This window comes from Epinephelus fuscoguttatus, linkage group LG15 (genome assembly GCF_011397635.1).
Source record: "Epinephelus fuscoguttatus linkage group LG15, E.fuscoguttatus.final_Chr_v1".
Lineage (NCBI taxonomy): Eukaryota > Metazoa > Chordata > Actinopteri > Perciformes > Serranidae > Epinephelus > Epinephelus fuscoguttatus.
Window position 1 is genome coordinate 26,921,639 of NC_064766.1, and position 25,963 is coordinate 26,947,601.

The 25,963-nt window shown below is 38.9% G+C and overlaps 1 protein-coding gene across 1 annotated transcript in view; it reads left to right on the forward strand.

Moving 5' to 3' along the window:
* The window catches only part of gng12a (guanine nucleotide binding protein (G protein), gamma 12a), a 53,638-nt gene continuing 27,675 nt past the window's right edge, over positions 1–25,963 (forward strand). Inside the window, exon 1 of the mRNA XM_049599091.1 lies at positions 1–23. The gene's annotated coding sequence lies outside the window, so the exon portion shown is untranslated. The remainder of the gene's footprint in view (positions 24–25,963) is intronic.

A 25,963-nucleotide genomic window follows, 5' to 3' on the forward strand; every position in this document is an offset into this window, starting at 1 on the left:
TGCCTGTACATTGCCCCGGCCAGGTAAGATGTGTCCATACACTGTCACATTAACAGCCGACATTACTGCGCCTTTACCTGAAGCAACAGTTGGTCTCAGTCTGCTCTACTACCAGACATATTTACTGTCACTGCTGCCAGCTTTCACAGTCTTCATCCGTTTATGCAACACTTAGGTGGCACCACAGCGAATTATTACCAAACACTGTGTCATTTTCCTTATGTGTGACTCCTGTCAGCTTGCATAAACATGACACTGACTGCTTCCTGATCATAGTATTCAACAGGTGATAGCTTGAGCTCAAGGTTTACTCAGCAGCTCAGTGCTGTCTGGGCCTTCAGCCCTGATTATTCCCCACAGGCCCACCTACTGTGTTTGCCACATAATGACTTATTCTGGACAGCAAAACACAGACTATTCCAGAGCAGAAAGGCACTTTTACACATATACAAAACAGCCACTTCCTTTACATTATGCAATAGGTAAAAGCTTGCAACATTGAAGTTCAAATGAACCAATTAGATTATGAACCTGGTGTGATGGTTGAAGTTGGAGGCCCCCCACACAGGGAAGTGGCTGAGATGTTTACATGGAGCATCAACAGCTCTGTTGATGTCCCCATGGCCATTAGGAGGACAGAATACAGACTGGCCATTGATAAGGCCAACTCATTAGTACCCCATTCACCGCCATCAAAGCTTCCTCTCAACACCCATCAACATGAGTGGGCCGCACCACACACTGGAAGCTGAGGATCACACACTTCCTGCCTTCATGCTGGTGGTGGCAGGGGTTTGGTTTTGGTTTGACAGGCTTTTAGTTTTATTATGAAGGAGTGAACAGTCATATAACGGACATTAGTCAACAGGAAGTGCCTCTGAATTCAGCAAAACAGATATGAACATGTGTATGAACTAACTCTGTTGTCTTTCTTATGAAAACACCCACGAGTGCTCGCTGTGTTACTTATGTGACACATAAAGGTGTGTCTGTGTGCTCATGCAGTGGTGTCACAGGTAAAAGCAGGAATATGTTGTTGTTTCATGAGAAATGAAGATGCTGATGTCCATGAGCAGCTGCCTTGTCTACTGCTGTCAGGTCTGGTCATGAGCCTCAGAACAAACACTAACCCCCTGTATTAGCAAAATCAGTGTTTCATCTCCTGCGCTCGTATGAATGGACAGAACAGTTCCTCAGATAATACTCACTGAGATGTGTGTTTAATGTGGTAATGTGCTGAGTGAGGTTAGCCCGGTTCGCTGGCAGGATTTCACGTGACGTGTGATGCATGTAAATTGATTAGTAACAGGGGGAGGGGGACAGGCGGTCAAGATGGGAACAGTGTCCTGCTTAAAGGGACAGTTCAGCCCAAAATCCAAAAAACATATTTTTCCTCTCACCTGTAGTGCTGTTTATTAATGTAGATTGTTTTGGTGTGAGTTGCTGAGTGTTGGAGATATCAGCTGTAGAGATGTCTGCCTTCTCTCTAATATAATGGAACTAGATGGCACTCAGTTTGTGGTGTTCAAAGTGCCAAAAAATACATTTGAAAAACTCAACAGTAATGTCTCTTTCCAGAAATCATGACCCAGTTACTCAAGATAATCCACAGACCTTGTTGTGAGCAGTTTCATATAGAAACTAGAGATGTCAGTTTTGTTAATTTTGCTTTTGATAGGTCGACGCCCATTAACTGGTCATGAACCACTTAATTTTTAAGAAGAAAAAAACACACAAAACAATGTTGTCTAGCACTCCATTGCCTTAGTAAGCTTTAGTGCTGCATTTCAAAGCTCTATGCTCTATGCTGTTTCATCTGTTCTGCATTGCACACCACCCAGTTCAGTTGGAAGCTAAAGTAACTAGCTAGTGGCGTTGCTCCTTCGATGCCTTGCTTGTAGCAGAATGTATTGTTGCAGAAACATTATGCCCACCCTCTGGTTACCCCCCCAGATCACCCTGATGAATAAGCTGCTTCATTTTGGTTGCAAAACCCCTTAAAGCATCGTTAAGTATGCTAGCACCACTGCTAACCACTGTTAACAGTTGTAACAGTGCTAACAGTGATAACATAGTCAACAATGCTAAAGGGGTTTTACAGCTCAAAACTGAGCTGCTCACTCACAGAGGCGACCTGGGAGGAGACCGGAGAGTGGGCACAATGTTTCCACAGCAACACTGTTTGGTCAGGATGGCGTTACTAGAGGTAATTGCTGAATGAAGGAGGTGTGCATCTACTCATGGACAAGAGGCTCGTGCTCATGACAGTGCGAGATATAAACAGTAAAAGGTAGCAATACGGAGCTATAACAGACTGTTGACTTTCCAAACACCTCCTGCGCTGTTAGATCAGGATCACCACATAGTTTTGAAAATGAAAACAGAGGTTTTGTCCAGGTGGATTCAAACACATTTCTTATTATCTCCATATTGCTCTGTTAGCTACAAAACACACAAATGGTGAAATGTGGTTTCATGACTGGTGTGGTTAGCTGGTTGCCCAAAGTGTTGTTAGATTGGATGAAGTTTTGTAAATGTCCCCTGAGGGCAGAATGACTCAGTCAGCGTTGTTTCAATATTTGAAACTGTTTTAGCTGGTTTTACAGGAAGAGAAATGACTTCACACCAACATTGTGGTGTAGAAATACCTTGATACAGATCTTTAAAAAAATGAACATATTTGGCATATAACAAAAATAATGACAAACGGTTTACACAGAGACACAGAATTGACTTTGGGAACATTTATGTTTCATTTTATGTGAACTTTAACGGCGTCCTCCTCGGCTGAGCTGTAACGTTAGCTAGCTCAGTGGTGCTAGGTGAGCTAGCAGTAGATGCACACTTCCTTCTGTGCAGTGATACAGTTGGCGAGTGTAGTTAGTTCAGTAGAAAGAAAATAGTTCCTACCTTAAACAGCTCACAACAAGGTCTGTGGATTATCTTGAGTAACCAGGTCATGATTTCTGGAAAGAGACATTGCTGTTGAGTTCTTTAAATGTATTTTTTGGCAACACAAGCTGAGTGCCATCTAGTTCCATTATATTTGAGAGAAGGCAGACATCTCTACAGCTGATATCTGCAACACTTTGCATCTCACATAAAAACTATCTCGACTGATAAGCACTATAGGCAAGAGGAAAAATATGTGTTTTTGATTTGGGGGCAAACTGTGCCTTTAATACAATAAACAGAAGAAGACAGGGTTAGGGGATTCCCTGTACAGTGAGAGTCTGAGTGTAGGATGGATTTTTAATCTCCTTTCTATGTCTCCATACGAGTTTAACTTGTTGAACAATGGGTGATCTGTTGGGATCATGTGGGAAGCGGCGCACACAGCTGTAACCAATGCTGTAATACCTTATCGGCTAACAGGCTGCTCTGGAAGCAGCGTGCATCTCCTCTGACACAGAATGTCGCCCGACTTGATCGGCAGCTCTGCCGGCGACTTCTTGACAAACAGCCAGTTTGGTGCAGGAGGAAGACGCAGCGGTGGCCACAGTCAGCCAGGATCTGTTTCCTCATAGTGCTGCCTGTGGATTCCCCACAGCTCTTTCATTGTACACAGTTTGTTGAAGTAGGAGTTGGTGTGTATGTGTTCGTGCCTGTGCGTGCTTGCTTCAGTGTCTTTTGAGTGAACTCACTACTTCCTTTCTGGGCAGAGTGGTTCACATAGTTTCTCGAAATGTGAACACACACACAGGGCTGATGTTTCTAAAAGTAGACCTTCTAAAGTACATGTTTCTGCCCCATCAAAGAGCACTTCTACTCTCTTCTGACCCTCACAGTGATATTTTAACTATAGTCTTATAGAAGCACTGATATTTCTGTCATGTACATCACTACTAGGTAACGTTTGAATCTGTGTAGAGCTGGAACAATTATTCAATTAATCAGTTTAGTTGATTAACAGTTATTTTGATTGCTGTAGTTTTAATAAAGCAAAAATCCAAACATTTGCTGGTTAAATGAGATGATTTCATGCTTTTTTGTGTCATTTATTAACTGAATATCTTAGGACTGTTGTTTGGAGGCCATTTTAAGATGTGACGTTGTGCTCTGAGAAAATATAACATGCATTTTTTCACTTTTTTCTAACATTTTATTCATAAATAGATTAATTTAGAAAGAGTAACAAATGATTGCAGTCCTAAAATTAATTCCTGAGATAGATTTCAGTGCCAGTGTTTTCCTCAGCATGTTGTTTATTAAGTTTAGTAATTATTAGACGTGTTTAGAGCTGAAATGATTAGTTATATAATCAATTAGTTAATTAGAAAGAAATTAATTCCTAACTATTTTATCGTCAGCGAATATTTTTGGTTTTCCTAAAAGCAATAATGCCAAATATCCTTTCATTCCAGGTTCTCAAATGTGAATATTTTTAGCCTCTCTCTGTTTTATTATTCATTGTAAACTGAGTATCTTTATTTAAAGACATTTAAAGACATCACCGTGGACTTTGTGATAGACATTTTCAGACAGACTGCCCTAAACATGTTTTTTTGTTCATTAAACTAAAGATTAAGTTCTCAAATGTTAGGTATTATCCAAACCCAAGCAGACATGCAACAGCTTTGTCACTGGAGGTCTGTGATTCATAGTGATTCAGGCTGACTGCACACAGTTCTCAACATGGAGCTAGCTGAGTCAGTGCTAACAGAGCAAGCAGTGTTAACTGGGGGCAAAGTTGAATGTGAGGGCTATGCTTCCATGACTAGGACGTCTCAGTATCAGTGGTGCAGATAGGTGGTGATTAGCTAGCCAGTGGGATACACATGGGACTTACATGCACGCGTAGCTGGACCGTCCACCTTTAAGCACAAAAAGAGAAGCCCGGATTACAACACACAGCGTTTGCGTGACTTAATTCTTTGCTCAGGACGCCATCACTCCACTGCATCTTTGCATAGTAAATATTGGTTTGCTGCTATACTGAATGGGAAACTACATCACGCTGTGTGAGACGGGGGAGCCATCTTCTGAGGTACGCCTTCTGTTACCTCTGAAACCAAAGTGTATGCCCTCAATCCAATAACAAGATAGTTCTCTGTTGTTTAGCATGACTAGTTTGTCCAAATACCGTTACTTGACCACTGCAGCAGGCACAGGCAGCAGAGCAGGGTCCTCACAATATTTAACAAAGCATAAACTTCACAGTCTTTATATTGATGCTCCAATGTTTCATACAGAGACTTTAAATTCCTACATGTTTGTTGTTTGAGTAACTAAGGGTGGAGAAAAATCAATACAGTGTAGCATCACAATATATTTGTGTGGAGATATCGTATCAACACGCCATTTTATTTTTATAAATTCTGAATATTACAAGTACAAATTAAACTTTATAATAAAATCAATGACTTTTTAAGTTCGCTAGATAAATTTTTCTGCAATAAAAATCATCTAAGTTGGGGCGTTGGTGGCTTAGTGGCAGAGCAGGCGCCCCATGTACAAGGCTGTTGCCGCAGCGGCCTGGGCTTGAATCCAGCCTGTGGCCCTTTGCTGCATGTCATCCCCCCTCTCTCTCTCCCCCTTTCACACTTGACTATCCTATCTATAAAGGCAAAATGCCCCAAAAAATATCTTTAAAAAAAAAAAAAAAAAAAAAATCATCTAAGTGAGATGGACAGACTGAAAACTTTTTATTTTATTGGATATAGCAGATGTTGATAATGTTTATCTTTTGGGACACAATTTATAGATAAAAAAGGTATTTTATTGCAATGTATTTTATCGCATTACTCAGCATTTCGCACATTTTTAATATTGTAATAATATTGTATCGTGACTTAAGCATCGTGATAATCGAAAGGCCTCTTGTGATTCCCACCCTTAACTGCAGTAAACTAGATAAAAAAATTGAGATATTAAATGCACACTTTTGGAACTTGACAGTGGGTTCTGCAATATGACGATATACTGTGAAGCAATATAGGTTTTTTAACTGTTAGAGATTATACCAAACTGTTACAGTGGTTACTGTCCATTTAACATCTGTGGTTGTATTGGTTGTTTTATTTCGGTTACATACATCTGGAGAAACAAAGATTATTTCACACAAATTTTCTCACAGTTAAAAACCAAAAAAGGAATAGGCTGAAGCCCCAGGCTTATTTTTGCCTGTCAAATATTAACCAAAGTATAACTCAGAATATCAACTATACCAAATAATAATAATAATAATAATAATAATAATAAAATAAAATTAAATACATATATACTCTAAATTACAATCCACAAGTATTTTACATTTTAACCATTTTACATTTTAAGGCTTAAGGAGCAACACAGTTTCAAATCAGCACTGAGTCTGTTCGTAGTTTGACTCCCAAAACTGAAACACATCTGTATTTTACATTGGCTCTCACTTTACATGTTTCATAAAAAAACAATCCTCTTAAATTATAATTTCCTTCTCTTAATTTAATTTAATTTAATTTAATTTAATTTTATTTTATTTTATTTTATTTTATTCTGTGTAATTTTATGTAATTTTAGTTCATGTAATTTAATATAATTAAATTTTATTCAATTAAATTTAATTACATTTATTTTATTTTATTTTTATTTTTATTGTCTTTTATTCAATTTTCTTTTATTTTCAATGTTTTTAAATACACGATGTCTAGAAATTTTAAGGTTTAGGATGCTATAAACAGTTGATAAGTAAATTCCCAAAAACCTGCTTTATGTATTATTCTGAGGGCTCTTTTCTGAAGTTGAATTATAGGATCTTTATTTGTTTTATATGCATTTCCCCAAATTTCAGCACAGTAGGAAATGTTTGCATTACAAGTGATCACCACAATACATACAAACATTTCTTATTTAACAACTCCCATGTCTTATAAAGAACAACCCTATTTACAAAGTCTTAACTTTGCTGGGTTAGTCTAAAACAGACATTATTATTACTATGGATAAACATAACTACACACCTCTGTAGCTCAGAGTTGTTGGAGTGTGTGTTTGTGATGTGTGTGTGTGTGTGTGTGTGTGTGTGTGTCTGTGCATGCTCTGCATTGTGTTTGCTGGTAGTCACAAGGCCTGGCCTACAGCGGTTTACTTGAATTCCACCCTACCCGGGAGCAGATGTACTGAGAGGAGTGGTGGTGGTGACACTGCGGATATACAGTCACACCCATCTGTTGGTTTGGCAGCAGAATTACTTGCTTTCATGAAATACCAAGCGTTACAGGGTCCTTTTTTATTGGCTTTAAAATAGACCCTCTCAGTTACATTTGCACTCTGAAGCTGGAACATTCTCAAACACATTGTTTTATTTTTTAATCTGACTAATGAAAAACTGACGAGAGTGAAACGTTAGAGCACAAAGGTGACGAGAGATGGTTTGTCACTGCAGGCTTCAGGAAGTGGGGCACTGCTAGTGCTCAGCTGCTAATCAGATTGACATCAAACTCACATGTACCCAAAGCCAAGCAGGAAGTGTTGTCACAGCAACCATCTCAGATAGGTAAGCAAGGTAGTGTATCAGGCCTAATTTCTACTCATTCCTGTAAATGTGTCAGGAGGTTTTGATTGTGATTCATAAGCGTTGCTCTCTGTGTGTCTCTGCCTCCCCTCGGCCTTTACGCTGAAGCTTCTGTAGTCGTGTTTGACAGTCAGAAAGTTAGAACCGGCGTCTCCACCCAACCAAGGAGCACTTAATCCACAGAGGAATGCTTTATTACCACAACTTCCTCCTTATAGCACCAGAGCTCACCTTAAAGGTCCTGTAACATTTAGCCATCATGGTTTCAGTCTCAAATCAGTGAACTGTGGATCAGGGGAATTTGATCTTTGATACCATGGGGAAAAGGTGACATTTATGCTTTTTTTTCCCCTGAGAAGATAAATACAACAAGACTATGACATGATGACAGCAACTTTTCTTTTCGTGCTTAGTAGCAGAGAACATCAGAAATACTGTGATAAACAAAAACAATAAAAAGAAAGTGCAGCTGGTACCAGTGTATCGATACTGTGGAGTATTGGAACCATCAACATTTTTGATGACACTACTGTGAATGAGGATAGAAATAATAAAATAAGTTTACTTTGGTTTCAGGCGTGTGTGATCTGAAGCCCAGTCCTCACAAGGGAACAACTTGGGCTGCTGCAACAATTACTTTATTACTTTATAGTCATTAGTTATTACTTTATAGTTGATTACTAATCTCTCCTTTTTTGATTGGCTAAAATGTACATATTTAAAGTAGCTTTTGTCAAAACAGTAATAATAATGATAATAATAATAATAATTATGATTAATTTTATTCATGGGCACCTTACAGAGCACTCACGGTCACTTTACAAGATCCACAGATCATAAATGATAATAATAATAATAATAATGATAATAATGATAATCATAATAATAATAATAATAATTATTATTATTATTCATTTGAAACTTTTTTATTATAATTTATGAATTATTTATAATAATTATAATAATGATAATACTAATGCTCTGAGAGGTACCGATAAATAAATGCGTTATTATTATTATTATTATTATTATCATTATTATTATTATAAAAGGAACTGCGTTTTTAGAACTAAAAGGATTAATAATAACAATAATAATGCTCTGAAAGGTGCTCATAAATAAAATATGTTATTATTATTATTATTAGTATTATTATTATTTATAAAAGGAACTACATTTTTAGAACTAAAAGCAATAATAATAAAAATGATGATAACAATAATAATAATAATAATAACAATAAGAATAATTAGAATAATGAGCCCTCGGTCACTTAACAAGACACAGTTAAAAAACAAACAGCAGTATATCCATAGATCACAAAATCAAACAATTCCGTAATATTCAAAAGTTGATCGAATGACGAGAAAAAAAAATCATAATTATAAATATTGGGTATAAAGTTTGATTTATTTATTTGGAATATTTAAAAAAATGAAATAGAACAGAATATATTGTAGAATATAATCCTAGAAAACAGAGACAAACAATAAATCCTGAACAGACTTACAATGAGAAACATAAATTAACATTTCATGTCCGAAAACAAGTAGGAAGAATCAACATGATTGTCTAGCCTTGCACCCAATCCCAAACTATACTAATCCATCACATTGATCAACCACACATTTACACCACTGCACTTCTTAATACTTGATTACCCCATGTATAAAACAAATACAAAAGTACGAACTGAGAATACTGACAACAGTCTCACCCTGAGTGTCCTTTACATTCCCTCGAATCATGTCTGTACCTTGTGAAAATACTTTCTTCGTACTTCTTTTTAAACTCTCTGATATCTTTACTTTGATTTCTCCACCCAGTGCGTTCCACAAACCCCCCACCATACACATACTTTCATGAAGTCATCACCAGAGCAGGTCACCATATGTGTGTCACCGTTAAATCAGACTTGCTTGAAAAGGTGTGTTTTCAGACATGTTTTTAAAGGAGCAAGAACATTTAAAAGATGATGATGTCCATCATTGTAATGTGAAACCAGTTCATCGGGGGTGAATAGCTTATCTTTGCTGGGGACGTTATCTGTTCCACTGGAAAGAGCTGATAAATCAATATTCTTCGTGATAAGTAAAGGAATAGAACCTAGCAGCCTTGTGTGTATTCCACTATCAATATTATAAAAGAAAGAAAAGCAGTAAATCCTCATAGTTTAGAAGCTGCAGTCAACAAATGTTTAACAGTTTAGTTTGATTAATGTTTTTGACTTATTGATTGATTGACTGATTGTTTCAGGTCAACAAACAGTCAGACTCTCTTGGACTGTTCGGAATGCACCGATATCAGGCTGATACTAGGGTTGCAACGGTATGAGATTTTCACGGTTCGATAACCGTCTCAGAAAGTGTTGCGGTTTTATGGTATTACAGAATTTATATTATCATCAGTCAGAATAACCCTTAAAGGAATGAAAATGGAGGGGTTATTCTTGGCTGAACAAACATTTTATTAAAACTTGAAACCATTTTGTTAATGGAGGTATGTGTAAAAAGTCTCCCCATAGAAAATAACTATGAAATAGATAAACGAGAAATTCTCCCTCCAGTTGCATTTTTCTTTTTCAATAGCGTAGATAAGCAAATGTACACTGTCAACCTTCATATCATGGTATACCATGAAAGCCGTATATCGCTGCAACCCTAGCCGATACCGACTCATTTAGCTGGATCTGGCAGTGTTGACAGTGGTGCTGATCTACATCTGAGCACACAGCTAGATTTTAATTCCCATTAGTGTTTTGACCATTTTTTTTACTGCATTAAAATGGCTTATGCTTGAATTGCAATGGAATCACAGTTAATTTAGATTTTTTAAATTTAATTTAATTTAATTTATTTTATTTTATTTCATTTTATATCTTTTTTTTTTAATTAAATTAAATTAAATTTTATTTTATTTTACCAAGTTGGTACATGATAAATTTATGTCTATGTATTCATCTGTTCTATTTTGTTTTACAAAGTTAGGAAAGAGATGTTCACGTGAAGCCTGATGTTGCTGTACACATTAAAGAGTGATCCGATTCACTTTTAATTAAATTATTAATAGGTAAATAAAAAAATACAATTTTAATAATAAATAAAACACTGGTATCAGATCAGTACCCAGAGCCCGTGTATCGGTATCAGGAATAAAAAAGACAGATTGGTTCATCCCTATCATCATTCACGTGCTGATTGGAGGCTTTCTGGTTCAAACAAAGTTTTTTCTTAATGAGGTAAAATTTAAATTAAATTTTATTTATAAAGCCCAATATCACAAATCACAATTTGCTTCAGAAAGCTTTACAGCATCTTTTTAAAACAACAAACACTTATTTTCCCAATATCAGTTGTGGTGCGTTCACTGGCTTTTGGGTTAAAAAAAAAAAAAAAAAAAAATCTTCAAGCAATAACTCATGACAGACTGTGGTATGTTGTGACTTGCCGCCACCTACAGCATCAAGCATTGAGGGCCTGTGACGGCATGTTATGAGTTAAAACAGAAGGCCAGAATGTCTCTCTGGAGGAAACAAAGCTTTTGGAGGAATCTTCTTAGCATGTATGCTAACATGTTTAAAGCTGCATGCATCTTACATGTGCATAACAACAGGTTATGGTGGGAATGAGCAACAGCGCCATCTTGAGTCTCTCTTCCTCTTTGTAGTTTTAATAGCTGAATATCCTTTAAGTTGGTTTAGATTGAGTTTTGGTCTCAGCTGTGGAGCGATACTGATCTGTGTACACACATTATTATTTATTATGCATCCTAGCTATTTTTTTAATACCATGACAATCAGAATGCTGCATGAATTAACTGAACTTAACACATGAATAAAGTGAGTGTAGCAGTGTTGTCACAAAACATAGTACCAGTGTAAAGAGCCCCTTGTGTTGCAGAATAATACCAAAGCAAACTACAGACTTTATTGGAGGCCTCAGTGTGCAGCCAGCTCTGGACATTGGCTGTTCATCCTCCACTCTGATTGGACAGAGAGCAGGAAGCAGATAAGATAGGTGTGTGTAGAGTGTAAACTGTGTCCAAGGTTGAAGTTCCTCATTGACACTGATCTGAGGTTAGATTTGCAACTGTCCCTCAAACTGTCAAGGTTAGTAAATGAGCTGAGAAGCTGAGTGCTCGTCAGAGAACTCACAGGCGGGAGTGTTGGCAGCAGATGTGTTGGTATGTTAGATAATATCATATATGATGTAATATTTCACACAAATGTAAACAAAAGTTTTTCTCTATCAACAACAGTCTAAACCCAAGATTGAATCAGTCGACATTAGTAATGTTTGTCCTATATTTTCGATTCACAAGTAAAACATGACCATTTTGCAACCTGTGCTGAAAAGATGAGCTGATTGATTAAATAGTCGTCCGACAGAAAATTAATCAACAACTTTTTTAATCAATAAATTGTCTTTTTTCAGGCAAAATGCTAAACTTTGCTGGCTCCAACTTCTGACATGTCAGGATTTGCTTTTCTCCATGAGCGTTTTTCACAGCAGATATTTTGACTTGTCTCAGCAGGAAAAGCAGCTGTGTTACGAAAAACTTTAAAGATGGCTGGTTCCTTTGTTCAGTACTGTTTCATACTGCAATACTAATATTGATAATATTACTAATATTAACATTTAATTGCTTTTTTCGAACATAAACAGTGTCACAGAGTGTTAATAAATCAAATATTGTAAAATTTAGTATTATTTATTATCATTATTGTATTTACTTTTGTATTATTATTATTACTAAATTAGTAGCCCGGGCTATTATTTGTGTAAATCACTGAAATTAACAGGCCTTTATTTGGGACAGCTTAAGAAATCAGGATTTGTCGCACACGATGTATTGCTGCTCTTGTGCTTTATTCCCACGGAGTGGGAAGTTTTCGGAGTTTTCCCTTTGATGTCAGCACCGATTGAAATAAGTTGATTCGGAGGATGTGCATTCTTTATATTTGTTTCACTTTATTTGGGACAGGCCTTTAATTCCTTTCACACAAAACTGTTAGTCAGAAAACATCAGGAAATACAATGAGATTGTTTATTAAACCAGTATGAATATTACTTGTATAAAAATTAAATAAAATTATACTCAGATAACATATCAATTATGAATCATTCATTTGATCTAACCTCGCATCAGACAGTGCATCAGAGAAAGAGAGAGAGAGAGTTACGGCACCTGGCATACCGACACAACACCACTTGATTCTTTTGATCTGAGAACCCTTATGAACTAAAGGAAGATGAATTACTTACAGGGTAATCGAGGAATGGACACATCATTTGAGGTAGCCAACAACCCCCTTTAATACATCCAAAGAACTATAAAACTGAACTGCTTGGCGACCAGAACAGGCCTCTAATTGAGACAGGCTTGTATTTGTCAATGTGTAGCCACACTGGGCCAGCAGAAGGGACTGGGCCTTTAATTGGGACTAGGCATTTAATTGAAGTTTTAGGGTAGATGTAAACACATAAGATGGGAAAAAAACACACTAACTACATAAAATAATAATGTAAAACGTTTAAATAACAATACATAAATATGCACCACAATCTCCTCTGATCTACTAGCAGCAGATAAGCTCTCAGACACTCAGAGTTTGAAACAGAGCACCATGCACATGGCGTATAAGATTCATCCACACCAGCAATGTACACCAAGTAGCTTCTCCACTTCACCACATATTTCTCCGTCCTATCCTCAGAACCTAAAGAGATTTGTTCATATGGTGAAACTGTCGAACTCTGTGAGCCATTTCTTAAAAGAGGGCTCACCCCATTTCCTCCAGTTTCTCATTATAATTTCCCACCATTACACTGGTCTGAATAACGTCCCTGGCTCCACAGTCAGATGTCATGTGTGGGTCACTGAGAACAGACAGCCTTGGGCAGAACTCAGTTAGTCTCTGGGTAATGTTTTTTTTATACATTAATGAACCTTTATCCAGTAGTTCTGAATCTGTATACTGTATACTACAGTACTGTTGTAACACTTGTATACACTCGTCACTCACACACAGAGTCTCTTATTAATGTATGTACATAGTTCTCGGTCCATTTTCTCCTGTCTCATAGCTCTCTCTTTTTAATATTTTACATTTTATTTTTAAACATCTGAAAAGATACAACAACTAATATTGTTGGTTCCGTTCCTCATTTGTTTTTCTCATTACATTTGTGCAGTATTGTTGGATGAACTTGTTACTTACTTTTACACACAATCCTCATTTTCACTTTTGTATATAGTGCCATATTTTATTTTATTATTCATGTTATCACATCTTATTGTCTCTTAATCTTTATTGTGACTTTGTTAACAGCTGAGCTGACCGGTTCTCTCCGGTACATTTCATTGCACTGTTGACCCTATGTTAACCTGCTTTTCACTAATTGAGGAATTTTATGGAGCGACATGGTGGTGCAGTGGTTTGTTACCTTCGCCTCACATCAAGATGGTTCTGAGTTTGAACCTGCTGGCTGGCTTGGGCCTCTCTGTGTGGTGTTTGCATGTTCTCCCTGTGGCAGTGTGGGTTTTATACGGGTACTCAGTCTTCCTCCCACAATCCAAAGACATGCAGGTTAATTGTTGACTCTAAATTGTCCGTAGGTGTGAATGAATTGTCTTTATAAATGTGTCAGCCCTGTGATAGTCTGGTGACCTGTCCAGGGTGTACCCTGCCTCTCACCCAAAGTCAGCTGGGATAGGCTCCAAAGGATAAGTGGTAACAGATAACAGATTGATGACCATCACTTGTAGCCTAGTTTCAGACTGGCTTGATATTAAAGGAATACTTCACCCCCCGTATGATCATTTGTATTTCAGTTACTTAGCTCATGTTATGTTGAATTTTGGAGGAAAACCTTCATTTTTGGAAAACCATGATATTGTTTTTAAACAAGGTATATTTATTGGCAATTCAATAAAAATATACAGAGTATTAATAAACAAACACAGAACCAGAGAGGACAAAAAGGCCACCACACCCAGCCATCAGCACAAGATCGAACAGAGAAAGCCAGACCTGTCAAAGGAAATCCAACAGACAAGAAAAAAAAAGAAGTGTGTTTCATTACAATTTTTCAGCTTCCATATTTGCCACAAAAGTTAAAAATGGTTGCCCGGGGATGAAGAAGCGTGCAGTTGATCCTTTAATAAAACAACGTTTTTTCTCGAAAACCATGATATTTAAAAAATTTCTGCATTTATGCAAAAATGATAAAAGTATTATTGACAAAAACTCAAAAGAAATGCAAATATTTTGTTTCTAAACACTTGATATAATTAAGAACGTAAAAAGCAGTTTAAGCAGTTTATGGAAATGAATTGCAGAAGTGTTTGAATATTACGATTTTAGCAAAAATACATGTATTTGAGAAATACTGAGCATATGACTGGATGAAAGAAACTTGGATTATTCTACATGAGTTGTGTGAGAGTTTAACGGATGTTTTGATACAGTTTGCTGTTGTTAAACGTGGCCCTCCTTTACTTAAATTCATCAAAAATGTTCTCTATTTTTGGATTCTTCGTTCTCTGAGGAGGCGTGAAAGAAAAACCACGTTTTCCCCATGAATTGAAGGTAACACAGGGTGAGGAGCTGACGTACAGATGGTCATTTTGGGGATGAAGTATTCCTTTAATGGACTTATTTAGGACTCAAACAGAAAACATGTTTGAGTCCAGTGTAGCAGGGCTCTTTCTTTGTTTATTAGGGCAGTGGACAGACAGAGAAATACATTGAAAATAAGAATGTATGTATAGATCAGTGATGACAGTTAGAAAGTCGATCTTTGGCCTGACACATGCAGGAATGTCTCTCCGTTTTCCACCTTTTCTTTACTTTGTGATCGCAGACAGGAGGAGAAACCTGCTGCCAACTAACAGCGTCGGATTAAAAGTGAAGAGATGCATTTCTCTGTTTACAGCCAGCTTCTCAAAAACAAGAAACACCAACACTCCTCAGAGTGATCAGCATGAGGGGATGTGGTGGTAATGTCACAGGGGTGGATGATGTTTGGTGGTGTCGTAACAGCCAGCAGCTATCTGTTGGAACAAATGAATAGTGTGTCTCTCACAGAACATCGGGCCTTAAGGCACATTCTGTGGGTTCTGCTTTGAGAGCTGTGTGTGTGTGTGTGTGTGTGTGTGTGTGTGTGTGTGTGTGTGTGTGTGTGTGCGTGTGTGTGTGCGTGTGTGTGTTTTAAATACTTTTCATAATTTGAAGTCAGCCCCTTAAGTAGTAGAGAGGAAACACTGGTGCTCTGTGTGACTAGTTTGCAACATATTCATTGCTATTATTCATAAAACATGCACGCTGTTTTTATCAGGTTTCAGTGCATACAGTTGAAATACTAAATACAGATATAGCGTCCTAATATTGAGGACAGTCATAGATTTATATGGTTATGATCATCCACAAGTCTGCAGTACCTTTTTTCTGCCACATGGTGGTGCACTCTGACTGCATCCTGCCTTCGTTTAGACGCCGGCTGCTTAAAAAAAAACATTCAGAGCTCCCACTTTCACAAAGGAAAATGTGACAAGGCCTCTCTCACTCTCACTCTCCCTCTCTCTCTCTCTCTCTCTCTCACACACACACACACACACACACACACACACCCACCATCTGTCAGTGTGGGACTACCAGGTGGTCCAAACATACTGTAAGCTTTTATTAAAGGTGTGCTCTACACTTAGTCATTTCTGTTGATTCTCATGAGAGGGTGAGGTGTGTGTGTGTGTGTGTGTGTGTGTGTGTGTGTGTGTGAGAAAGGCCTTTTCCTGCAGAGAGAGGGAGCACATTGTTTTTGTTGCACCTGCGATGTGAGTCAGTTATTTGTCCTGTCAGACGGCTCAGAGAGAGTGTGTGTGTGTGTGTGTGTGTGTGCACCCCTGTATATCGTGTTACTGTCTGGATTGTTTACTGGAAAGACTCTATAGTTACCAACAGAGGCAGACAGGACAGGTGAGGGGCACTCTGTAGATGTTTGTTGGTGACTTACATGCAGTTACAACACACACAGTGATAGTACTACTACTACTAATATGCTTTTTTTGAACCTTATTTATATTTAGACTTTTAAATAAAGTGCTTTATAGAGGCAAGGAATTAAGATTAAGTCAGACAAGACTTCAGTACAGAAATACAGTCAAAAACAGTCACAGTATTTCTGAATATGTGCAATCAGGTCGTCTTAGATAGATCGGCTGTCAATCACTGCTCGTGAACTGTGGTCAAACTGTCAAACTAGGCAGCACTGATCAAATATGAATCAAGATTCTGCGACTGCGTTGCCTATTTCTCACCTCAGATGTTTCCAGAAACATATTTTAGTGTACTGTTTAGCTGTAAAATGATAAAGTCTATGACCCGACCATTATGTTGAAGACAGATGAACCCAAAATGAAGCACTGCCCGCTGGGTCACGAACTTTTACAGCTAAACAGTACACTAAAATATGTTTCTGAAAATATTTGAAGCGAGAAATAGGAAACGCAATAACATCAACGCTTGATCAGCATTGCAGTGGCCCCATAGGGACTTGGGTTGGGAACCGGAGGGGTGCCGGTTCGTCACCATCCAGACCAAATATGGAACATAGACGGGTAGCTGAAGAGGTGCCAGTTCTAGAGATGCACCAATACCGGTTCCGATCCCTGAACCTTAGGTATCTGCCGATACCAAGTACCGATCCGATACCAGCGCGTAAAATAAAAATGGATGGGATATGAATTGTTGTATGTCTCAACTCCTAAAACTCTATGTAAAATATTAAGAAATAAATACATAATAGTAGAATGAATGCCATAAAACTTTTTATTATTATTATGACACAGATTAAGACACAGGTTAAAGTGCAGCCACACAATTTGGTAAAAAAGACATTTTAAAGGCAACAGTAGAACGCTTTTTAAACTCCGCTCCATTTCCGTTTCATTTGCCTGTAGCGTGCGTATGCACAATGACGTGAGGCATTACGTAGTATCGGATTGGTCATAGGCTGTACTCGCCAATACCCGATACCGCATTTTAGGCAGTATCGGAGGCATTTCAGATACTGGTATCGGTATCGGTACAACTCTAGCCAGTTCACCTCCTGGGCACAGGTGCCCTTAAGCAAGGCACTCAACCCCCAACTGCTTGGGGCACCTGTCCAAGGCAGCTCCCTCGCTCTGACATCTCTCCATGTAATGCAAGTATAAGTCCTGTTATTTCGGGCCCGTGTGTATGTACAAAAAATAAATTTCCTCTCAGGGATGAATTAAGTATATCTTCTTCTTCTTCTTCTTCTTCTTCTTCTTCTTCTTCTTCTTCTTCTAGTTTGACAGTTCATCAGAGACTCTTCGGCTCAGACTAGTTGTTTTTGTGATTCTTGCAAATGCCATTTGGAACAATATGAGGAGGTAGATGATTTTTTTTTCATAGATTATCATAACCTCATGTACTATTGTCAAGATATAGTGACAGTTATAAAAATAACTTTCTGTCATATTTGGTGAAAAAGCAACCTACTGGAGCTTTAACAACCACAGAGGCTGACCCAAATTATGATGTCCTCATATGAGGACACAGGGTCTCAGGAGGATATGATATGAATTATCCATAAAACATGTCACTCAGTCAGGGGTCATCAGTTTAGTAAATTATAGAAAAGGGGTCCCTCAAGGATTAAGGTTGGGAACCACTGCTGTGTTGATACTTTACTCCATGCATGCATTTCAGAATAAAAGAAACTTGGTGTCTATGAGAGGTCTTGAGAGGTTTTGTACATGTGATCACCTAGTTTTTCAGGGTTTGTACCCTCTGCTGTGTATCTGTAGGAATATTATGCAAAGCCAGTCCTTCAGTCTGTGCAAAGTGCTTTGAAGTCCCCCCACACACAGGAAGGCACACCTTTTGTTAGGACACAAACTCTCCTCACTTATGTTATTTCCTCTGACATACAGCACAAGGCATTTCATAACACTGTTGCCCAAATATGGGCATATCCTGTCAGAGGGGAAGAGGGAATCCAACCGGCATAAACACGCTTCCTGTCAGACAGGTAAAGAAGAATAGGAGTGAATATGACTTCCTGTGGATGTGTTAACCTGTCTTGAATACGGACATGTTGGCAGTGTTGTTTCAGTAGCATGTGCTTTGAAACTAACTGGAGCAAAGTTCAGGTTGCAGCAAGCTGCATGCATTTCATCTTCAAGGCTCCAATTACAAATGAATCATTCATAACACTTATAGAGGAATCAGCATGTAAATTCAGCTGTGTGTGTGAGCAGGCTGGAAAAACAGTGACACTTTGATGGATTCTAGCGCCCTTTATGAGTCTATGGGGAAGTTTGCTGGCATCCCAAACAAAGGCCAGTGTGTGTGCTTCCTCGCTGAGGCCTAGTCTGAACTCTGGAAAAGAGCTTGACACCTGTGGCATAGTGGCTCGCATCTAGTGTCTGTGAGGAGAAACCCCCAAAATCCTCGGGCCCCAAAGTTTTTGTCCGACGCCACACTATGTGTCTGTGTTTCAAACAAGCAGAAACAGGTGTCTGAGAGATGCACAATCACCGCCTGTCTCGTTGTCCACAGGCTCAGCTGCTGAAATCAGGTGCCTCATTCACACTCTGTCAAATTGACTCAGGTTTAAAGAGCTCTGAGTCTTTGTTTGGTTGTGATATATAGAGTCGTTTGCTCTGTTCTGGCCACACATTTTGTCCAGAAGTGGTTCTCGTACAGTGGCTCCTTGTGCAGTTACCTCTGTGGGCTGTAACAAACAGGTAATGTTCCCTCTGCACCAGCTTCATATTGGAAAACTAGACACTTATCTGATTGTGTGGAACATTTATTTTCTCATTAGGAGCAATCAGCCTCAGAATTTCATACTGACTCCATTTGGGAAAAAATGATTACATCTCCACGTACACCATAGACTGTGCAAAGATAATGGATGTAGCCACCATGACGTCAACGACTGGTTTGTGAACTCCTGTTTTGAAGCTTGGAGTTTGGATATTGGCTCTCACCATCTTGGATTTTGGAACCAGAAGTGACTGTATTTGGATGAGAAGGTGGAGATGAACCTAACACTAGCTGCTAGCTTGGTTAGCATGGTGCATTTACAGCTATGGTTAACTATAGCCCCTTTCACACAGACTGTTCAAGGTGGGAATTTTATTCCATCTCGCTGTACTTTATTAAAGGTACAGTCGGAGAATGGGGGGACAGAGTTGTCTGCCCTTGAAGCCGATAGTGAAGGTAGTAACAGCGCCGAATCAATGTCTGTGTAAAAGGGACAGCTGGTAGGAAAGGACCACGGACAGGATGGGTTTGACGTTTTGATGATTTGTTATGTGTGCAACCTGGCACAGGGGATTTAAAAAGCAGCTTGCAGCAGTTAGCAGCTAACTCAAAGAACAGCAGCTGAAAATGTCTGCAACCCATCGAGCAGAAGATGCGATCAGCCGCCAACTATCAGGGGCGGAAAATGATTGTTGTTGCCAAGTTATGCCCTTGTTATTGTTTATAAAGCACTGCTGATGCATGTGTTATATGTCACGCTAGAGGGCGACGATGTTGTTGTTGTTTTACTTGTAACGCCTTTTGTAAAATATAAAAGTGACGCACCCCAAAAATTATAGTGAGGTGCTGATCACTGGCAATAGACTTGATTGTAGAAAACAAGTGCCGCACACTCTGGCTCCATATGCATTTCTTTCATTTTGATGACGTTTCAAAGGCCCAAAGGCCAAAACATCATCAAAATAAAAGAAATGCGTATGGAGCCAGAGTGTGCGACACATTTTCTACATGTAATGCCAGCATGCTATCTAAGATCACACAATGAAGCAGCAATATGCGGGAATTGTTTGGTGAAATAAAGGGACTTGTGTGATCGTGTGATCTCTGTGTAAAAAAAGTTTTGTGATAATGCTAATTTTTGTTAGCGAAAAACAGGCTTAAATCCATTAAAACAAAATAAACATACCAACTATTCAGCTCCTTAGAGGGTCTTTTTGGACAGCCAAACACTGACCAAGACTTTTTTGGATGACTTATACATTACAAATAACTTTCATAAACTGAAAACACACTGAAATAGCGGCAACTACGACTACACCTATACTTTGGGTATCAGGGTTTACAGCATGGTTGCCCAACCAGTGTTGTCATTGCAATAGCGACTTCTCAACGAACAGCACCCACCTGTCACTTAAAGTGGCCATGTCCTTAATTAACACTGAAAACACTGACTTATACAAAAATTAGTACCAGGCTGTAAACACGTTTATTTCTGCTGTAAAGTTGGACATTTTAACATGAGGGTCTATGAGGATTGACTTGCATTTGGAGGTGGCCTCAAGTGGCCATTTGAGGACCTGCAGTTTTTTTTGTTCAGCCTTGGAGGTTGTCGCTTGGTGAACCCATGTCCCTATATGTTGAAGACTTTACCACAGTAGAGTCTTGTTTTAGGTTTTTTAGTCAAGCAGCTTTCTGTGTTTTATCCTGTTTTGACAGTTTTGTTGTTTCATCTGGACCCAAACTTGGTTTAAACTCCCCTTTCTAAGATAAACAACACTACTAGCGTTAATGAGCCAGGTGGACCCAGTGACCTCAAAGCCGACCTGCTCAGATGGATAGAGCATGAAGGGAGAGGAAGTAAAGGGAGACGGAGGGAGGATGAGGAGGAGGCAAACATCATTTTTGAAGGGATTCAGGGTGGGCTGCAGAGGAAGTGGCCTCAGTGTGACCCACGAAGCGAGCCTCTTCCTCTGCCCGACATGTCTTTGAAACTGTTAGATGAACGGAGTCGCAGTGGTCGGAGGGAGGAGCAGCCATTCATGTGGCTTCTGATTAATAGTATCTCAGACCCCTTTGTGTGTGTGTGTGTGTGTGTGTGTGTGTGTAGTGGTGCAGGTCTGTAAGTCAGTCTGGCTGTGTGTAAGTCAATGCGTCTGTCTGAGAGTCTGCCTGCCTCTATTCTTTATGTATTTTAAGTAATAATTTCAGCTTTCATGCCTTGCCGTTTTAAACTTTGTGCAGCCACGCTGAATTTACTTCATTCATCTGACTTGATTTAAATTGATTGGTTTTGACAAGAGTACTTTTCAAATTATGCAAGATCGGTTGTGGGTATTTCAGTTCATCTCCACTTCTTCTTTCTGCATCCTCTCTTTAGCTGCGCAGATGTTAAAACAACAAAACCAAAAGTTCTTTGACTTTCAGTGGCATGACTGGTAATTCTGGATTCACTTTAGATGCCCAATAATGCAACATCTTGAGTTACTTCAGGGTTTTTTTGGGGGAAATTTGTTGGAATTTACTCAGTGATGACATTCTTTAATTTAACGTTTTATTCTTTTCCCCTCTTAAAGTTCAGTTTACTCATCATGAGGAGCACCACACAGAGCATGTGGACAGCTGCATAGTGTTGTCTTTGACTTTTACAGGGAGCTTTTCAGAATTTGAAAAAATAACCCTGATGATGTCATCGGATGATCACTGCTCGGACTTGACACTTACAATGTGTAGCCATGCTAGTGGCGTGGCTCTAGAGATGGCAATATCCATCTGTTGGTCAGTTGGGCCACAACTTTGGTCCAGAAATATCTTTAAATTTTCCACTACGTTTCCAGATCAGGATTTTCCATGACATTTTATTTTTCACCCTTTTTCCACGACTGGAAAATTAGTCAACGGTTTTCCAGGTTTTTGAAGAGACAAGGGAACACTCATGATCCACAGATGATAAAGTCAAATAATTTTGGCGATCCTCTGACTTTTTCTGTAGTGCCACAAGCACATACAATTTTTTACTTATCCTGACAAATATCTCGGCAAGGGATGCATGATATTGAATTTTTCTCTGATATCTGATATGCTGATATACAACAACTTATTGGGCCGATAACTGATACCGATACCAATACATCCACTTTTTCCCCCACCTAATTTTAGTGATTATCAAGTCTCTTCTGGAGGGGAATTAACATGATATTAAGCATGTATACTCTTATCGTGGTGACCCACCAGCAGATGGAGACATGAGATACATCACTTTTCAATGTGTGTAATATTTATTCATTGTGCAAAACAAGAAAAAGCATGTTGACCAATTCTGACAGTTCATTTTAAAGTTGATATTGGCTGATAGCAATGACGTAACGATATTATCATGCATCCTTAATCTCGACTAAACAGATTAGCGCAAAATTTGGTATAGACATTCATGGTTAACTCAGGGTTCCCTTGTCTCTTCAAAAACCTGGAAAACCGTTGACTAATTTTCCAGTCGTGGAAAAAGGGTGAAAAATAAAATGTCATGGAAAATCCTGATCTGGAAACGTAGTTCAACATTCTCCTATTTTACTTTGAATAATAATAAAAACACTTGGACCATGTATCAGAGCTCTCTTACGTGGATAAAATTGCCATCTGAAAGCACAAAGTTATGTTCAGGCTCATATTTATGTTCGAATGGTAGTTTATGAGAGTATTTTGAATAGGCTGGTCTCGGTTATGTTGTGGAAACCCTGTGAACACACCCTCAATCACGTCACATGGTAGCTCACGCAGGCTGGATGACCTCACAAATCAAAAGGCTGAAACTCTGGATGATGTCAGTGAAGCACAGTGAAGTGTCGAGTATAAAGTTGTTTGGATGAGCAGTTCAACAGATAAGCAGCAATAATGGAGGCTGAACAATCGGCTTGTTCCCCACAGGCACATTTTAAACAGGCACTGGACCAGTACTAACACAGTGCTGTATGAATGTAGATGTGCTTGCACTATTCTATGATCAATTGGTCACCATTTCTAAGGACTCAGACTGACGCATGTAAGAGATGATGTCTCAGAAAAGTCAAAGCCAAAGATCAAAAGCACATCTTTTGAATCAGACTTCCACAGAAGAAAATACTAGTGTTGTCACAGGAAAAGTCCTGGAAAATTATCTCTTGAATAAAGCAGGAACCCAGTTGACTGGAGGTGTGGAGTGAGAAAGAAGCAGGCATGCAGAGGGCTGAAAGTGTCTACTGATACTTTCCATTTGCACTGGGAAGTCAAAATTTCTGAGTTCCCAGTTGGAAATTTCAACGTGAACGCCCCTGAAGTCAGATTTAGAGTTGGAACATTGAAGAAACCTCTTCAACACTGACCTCAAAATCCAATATGGCTGCTCTGTGCATCATCAGCTGCATACGCCTTAGTAATAAGCTATTTATTAGCACCTCTGTCTCATTTGTGTCCCATTTAATCAGTCATACACACATTACTGTACAGCTGCTCTGTGGACATGTTGCTACAAGTGTTTGTATGTGCAAAATACAGCGTAACGTGTTGTTATCAACTGGTATTGCTAACACAGGCTAGTTTGGCTAGAACGGGTATTGCTAGCAACGTCTTTGTTGTCCAACTTGTACTGGAATGCGGTCAATTCGGGTGTGACGTGAATGGAATGCAGCATAATGAAAGATTCTGGTTGCAGTTGCATTGTGGGAAATGTAGGATCCAGTCCTTTTTTGTTACCTTTACACCTTACTAGGAACAAAAGTTAGGATATTTTAGCCAGTGCTGCTTCAATTTAGACCTCTCCTTTTTTCTTCTGAGTTTCCAAACTATATGGAAATCTAACACCAAATTACTGGAGGGCTTCTTTAATGGGCTCTAATAGGCATAAGAGGATGGACGAGCAACATCACTCAAAGTTTTATGCTTTCAGGCTTGTGTTGTGAGTCTCATTCTCTCTGGTTGACCTCCTGTCCCGACCTCATCCCTCTTCCCGCTCGGGGCTGGCCGAGACCTTCAACTCTATTATAAAGCGATCATAAAAATCAGTCACCTGGCCTTGAAGAATGTAGCACAGTAAATGCTTGCAGAGTTCATTGTTAGAACCGTCACGACCTGATAGTGCTAATCAGTTTGAAAGTGGTTATTAACTCCAGTAAGGCTGTTTTCATTTGCGTGCGTCAACGCTTCAATAATGTCATGAATGTGCATTTGTCACAGTGACTGTTGCATTTCTCTGACTGTAACTTGAGGAATCAGGCATCAGCACTATTGCGTTTCTTCTTAACAATATCTACCAACTTGTTCCTGTTTTTGAGTCTATGTTCGTGCATGGGTCCCTGATCATGCAACTCGCCTCGAGTTGTCACGTGTAGTAATCTCATGCCTGTCATTCCTGTTCTTGTTTGTTCAGAAGTGTGTCTTCTTTTCTTGCAGATAATGTGGATCATTGGGTCCTGAACTGTACATAGTCATCAGTGCTGTAGATAAAAACACGATGTTAGCACAGAACTTGTTGTTGATCACCCCTAAAGATAGCACATGCCTGTAGGCGTGTTTTTAGGTGTTTTTAGAGATGCTCCTTTTCAGCGTTGTGTTGGTCGTTTAAAATATGAGGAACGTAACAGATTCTCGCATTTTAGAGGCTTTGTCCTTGTCTATTGTTCGAAGAAGGCCAGTGCTCTGTCTTAGGGGTAGTTTATGACTCTTAAACTATATAAACAAAGGTGTTTTAGGTTCACCTTCTTTGTATCAGGCCCTCTGTTCTTTTCCTTATCTAAGTTTAGTACAGAGATGACACACAAGTAAGAGAAACTGACTCTGGGAAAGAATGCGATACCTACACCGTCCCAGCCTTCCTGTTGAACTCTGACCGTCGAGGACAAAGGTCAGCAGTTTGTAGACAAATAAATTTCACCGTCGGAGTGTCACACCAGAGTAACCTAGAGCAGCTTCTCAAATATCCACTGATTTAATGAGGCGGCGGCAAAACATTGACTAATGTCTCGTGCAACAGGAGGAAAGAGTGCTCTGAAATGTGGATGCAGGTGCAGACTCGCTGGCTCTTCCTGTCCCAAATTCCTGTCTCAATCATGATTCATTTGCGTTTATGGGTGGTAGCTGTTATAACAACATAGTACCAACACAGAAAACATTGAAATAACATGCACTGCAGAAGAAAGAAGAAATATTTGTGTATGAATGCTCAGATCTCACACACACACCATTAAATTCAGCTACATTTATTACTCTACATAGAAGGTTTCAAAAGGCTGTCCTTACAGAGCTGTGTTCTAGACAAACTGATGACAATCTTTATATTGCTTGTCCTGCGCGGTCAGCATTTAAAACCCCCCAAAAATATTTAATCCACCATCACATGTGACAAAGACAAGCAGCAAATAACCACATTTGAGAAACTGGAACCAGCATTTTTTTTTTTTTTTGCTTGCCAATTTTTCTTTTTGAGGCGGGACAGGGAATCTTAAGCATGAGACAGCAGTTCAACGGTATACGTCAAATAGAAGTGGTATACCTCTTCTGAAAGCTCTGAACCCGAAGATTAATTTGACAGCTCAGCACAGTCTCTCAAGTTTTTCTAGTCACAAATATGTAATAAACATAGTGTTTTGGAAGTCTAGTGACTGAAAATTTTCTTTAATTTGAGGTATAGTGACAAATTTAAG